This window comes from Eleutherodactylus coqui, chromosome 4 (genome assembly GCF_035609145.1).
Source record: "Eleutherodactylus coqui strain aEleCoq1 chromosome 4, aEleCoq1.hap1, whole genome shotgun sequence".
NCBI lineage: Eukaryota > Metazoa > Chordata > Amphibia > Anura > Eleutherodactylidae > Eleutherodactylus > Eleutherodactylus coqui.
Genome location: NC_089840.1, coordinates 87,740,117 through 87,744,432, shown reverse-complemented (window position 1 = coordinate 87,744,432; position 4,316 = coordinate 87,740,117). Strand labels below are relative to the sequence as shown.

At 40.6% G+C, this 4,316-nt stretch overlaps 1 non-coding gene across 1 annotated transcript; it reads left to right on the top strand.

The window, feature by feature from the left end:
• Positions 1 to 2,494: 2,494 nt before the first annotated feature.
• On the top strand, positions 2,495 to 2,574 carry LOC136626832 (small nucleolar RNA MBII-202). The gene has a single exon (XR_010792682.1). It is a non-coding gene; the product is annotated as a small nucleolar RNA MBII-202 (small nucleolar RNA).
• Positions 2,575 to 4,316: the final 1,742 nt, after the last annotated feature.

Below are 4,316 nucleotides of genomic sequence, written 5' to 3'. Positions count from 1 at the left end.
TCTTTATATCATCAAGGCACCTCCTTACAATTTGTTTACCTGAATAGACATGTTTAATATGCCATTTTGCAAACTTTTGGTAACACTCACAATAATTTTTGTAGAAACTTGATTGATATACCTGACCTGTTATCTGGCTTACATGCTTTATTCTTTTAACCTTTCATCAATTGTTTGATTTGTAAGATTGAATTAACGGGTTTAATATTATACCATCTCTGAAAAAGTGAAATTCCTGTTAATATTCGCAACGCCTAATTATAAGATTTCCCTTCTTGTAATAAGCCACACAAGAAGGATAAAGGCAGATCAATATCTTCTGAAAGACAGTCAACCCTCAAACTAGTGCAATAAACAGTCCAATATTCCCATTCTACTTTATAACCGTGCCAAGCTTTAGGTGCCACAGATTGAGCCAATAATTTTGAAATCAAGCCCGAATTACCTCCCACAGATGCTCGAGGCACTGCAATTTCCTTAAATCTGCTGGAGCTGCTTGATGAAAATTTAGCATCTAGAAATGTGACAATGCATTAGCAATTGAATTATTATAACCATATACATTCTTGCACGCATCTATATATTATGGTGTAAACACAATAGCACCAAATGTTGAAACAGTCTTATCACTACTTCAGATTTTGGCGACAAGCAATTAACAGCAAACATGACTCCCTTGCCAACCCTGTAAAACCAGATCCGCTTATGTTAGCTACTTACTCCACAGAGATAGGGCCGCTATGATTGGGAATATTGCAAGTAAAACTCTATTCTCTAACCCAGAGCTTACACCATGGTTCTGCTGACCAGCGAACATTCCAGAATGTCCTGTAACCTTGCTCACAAGAAAAATTGGTTAATAATTTCAATTCGGATGCTAAAACAAAATCCTCTTGCCGAGTGAAACTACCATTAAACTCTAGCAAAAACTGCATCCATGTGAGCAGATTATTCTTTTGAATTGGGAACAATCTAGCATGCGCAGTGGGAGAGTTAAGACCTTTTGTGGCTACAAATAGTGTTCCGGAAAAAATTCTACCAATCGGGATCAAATGGGAAGCGAACACTGAGTGGACCAAGTTTCTTCCGTTCTGATGATCAGTCACCGCAGAAGGCCTTCCATCCTCATAGAGGATCTAGAGCTGTGACAGGAGCAGAACCTTTAACTTGGATTTTCTATCTGCTGCTACATCACTGATCTCCAGGGTTCTTATAGAACAGCTCCTTCCCACTATTTTACAGACAGTCAATCAATCCTTGTCACAAGGCCAGCAATTCTGCTCCTCTTGTTCCCTTTATTTCCACGCTGACCAACCCGATAATATTGTCAGGCCAGCAGTTACCGGGGCAGATAATCAGGAATCTACTAAGGATGATCTCATCTGACCCTGAAATGAACTCAAGCACAAAATGAGATACCTAACCCTCATTACTGAGGATATATATATATTATACTTACCATTAAACGCTCAGATCCCATGGGGCTTTTCTGACTAATAGTCATCAAGCTTACATTGGTTACTTAGTAGTGTCCCACTAACTGGTTTTGCCAATCCTAGATGGTTAGAGTCCTTTACATTGCCCAAATTCTTGAGCTGATGTAACAAATGCCGATCGCCAAGCAGGTTGATCAATATTCATATAATTTAGTTTTACACAGGCCGAGTATGGAGATGATCATTAGTTCAATTGTTCGTCCTCACAGACCATCTGTGCATTTCTCCACTCACACAGGGAGATGTACAGATGACCAGTGAGCAATGTTATGCTTGCTGAAAGTCAACGAGCAGCTGACAAATGAGCGTTCACTTGTTTGTTGGCTGATTAATGTATGTCTTAAATGGCCCAATTCTTGGACAAGCCGTGTAAAAGTATTTTACTTGCTTGGCAGGTGAGAATTGCTGTGTGCTCAGCAGTAAACAGTTGGGTCCTCCTGGGGATGTGAGTATATCCATGCCTGCGAACATTATAGATGGCCCCTGGAGGCTTAGCCTTTAGTGGTGGTCTGTGGACAAATATAGTATTGGGGGTCGTGAAGACTTTTTGTTTTCTCTTTTAGCTAATAAGTCACCATGGCCCCCAGTGCTCCAAAATGTAATTATTGTGTAGAGATGTAGGCGAGCCAAGCAAGTTATTCATATTAAGGCTAGGGTTACACAGTGGCATTGTTCAAATGACCAATGATTGCCATGTAACCCTTTCACTTCCACTGTCATTAATGTCAATGGGGTTGTGGCACAACTCACAAGTTCTTGCCACCTGTAGTTTGCAAAAAATTATGGATTTTTTTTTTTGCAATCTGCTGTTTGCAGCAACTTGCAACCTGTGCCGCCATGTGGCCATAGCCTTAATTACACAAAACATTGGTGAGCTCAGTGAATTCAGCTCTGCTCCATCAATGTATTTATCTTCTCTGGAGCTGTAATCACTCTTTTCAGAGCAGATAATGGGCTTTATATTGTCCACAATTTGTGTGTAGCTTCTGCCAGCAGCGTGATGATACATTCTCCAGAATCTCTGCTTTTCTGTGATGACTATCGGGAACCCTTAATTCTGATGGTTGTTGGAGTCAACAATTTTAAGGGGGTTTCTCATCAGAGATCATCATCAACACAACAGAGCTACACAATCCCTGCAGACCAATGTACAGTGATAGCAAACTGATCATCTTCCCATGCAAAACCACCTGCACTCCCAAGAAATGTTCTGTCTTAGTCTGGTTGGTCATATTATACATGTTTATACCTGCTACTCTATGGGGCTCATGTAACACCCTCTCAAAGTGCCCTTTATGGCCATAGAAATCAGAGTTCAGATATTTGGTTGCTATAAACAAGAAGATCACTTATTCTGAGACTGATGAGCTAATATGACGAGGTGGAAGAGTATTGATCCCAGTCCGCTGTCCCTTGCTGATTCTCCTAATACATTCCAATTCCTCTCTCTGTGTATCTTCTTCTATCTACAGTCAGAGGATGAAAACTTCTCCAGAATCTCTACATACCGGTAGCTGTAATGATTTGTTTTAACTCTTTGAAGTGGATGACCCCTCTATGTGTAGTCTCTACAACACGTCATATACTAGCATTGTATTACTTTCCTATTCCAGGCTGAAGAGTTGATGATGGCCGCCCAACTTAAGGCCACTGTCATGCCAATTCACTGTGCAGGTGCTTACAATTTAGTAATTTTTACTACATAAAGAAGCCTTCCCAGAAAGGCCTATAGAAGCATATATCAATAGCCCATCCAGTGCTCCAACTAGGAAAAAACACATGGCGTTCCTCCTTGTCTTTTTTGAAACATCTGTCCTTTTTATAGTGACAGAGGTAAACTCATACATTTTGATAAGTCCCGCCCCTGACCACACCCCTCTGCCTCGCTTTGACCCTGGAAAAATCTGCTCACCATACTTTATACCAAACCCTGATGTAGGAAAACTACAAGATACAATACAACAGGGACATGTTGGTATTATAGGAGCTCAGTTAAGCTGTTAGGGGTGTCTGTACTAAGTCAGCTGACCCGCTTACTACGTAGGCTGCCCCGCCTACTCAAAACATGGCGCTGCTGGGACTGCACTGATAGGAAAGGGCTCGGCAGTGCAGAAATGTAGAATAAAAACTGCCTATATGGGTGTCCTGCATAGCACATATATGTCACACTATTGTGAGCGTATATGCGCTTACCCGGTGTGTGGCCACCCTTACATGGATTTTCTGCTGCAGAAATTTAAGCCTGTGTGGATGTAGACTTATTCTATTTTTTAATAAAGAGATTGTCTCATGAAGGCAACCTCTTTTTATTTAGAAGGGCCCTTTGGTGTACAAATACACAAGAAAATGTTCTATTTTTCTGCATGCGCGAAGTAGATTAGTTATTGTGAACTAATCCATTTACATCAAAGGCTTCTATCCTCTACATATTGCACACAAATATGTTGCACGCCCAAAACTCACACAAATATGTACTTCTGAAGCCGTGCTAACTTTAAGCACAAATTCAGACAATAATCTGAAAACGTGCTATTTTTCAGTAACTTGCTGCTGTTTACCAGCTATCTTCATCCTGAAACTTTCAGATTTTCCTGGTGTGTTTGCTGGAAGCCCATAAAGCCTGTAGATCTTTAGTGGTGACCCGTGGCCTGCTCTGTTTATTTTCCTCGAGTGTTTGAATGGCAGATTTCCAATCAGTTCTTTTGTAGTTTCCTGCGGCGTCACCATAAGTATCCCATAGACATTTCAATGTCTATAATATTTTAACAGTGATTTTCTATTTCCTAGTCAATAAACTTACAGCAGTATCTCTCCCAAACA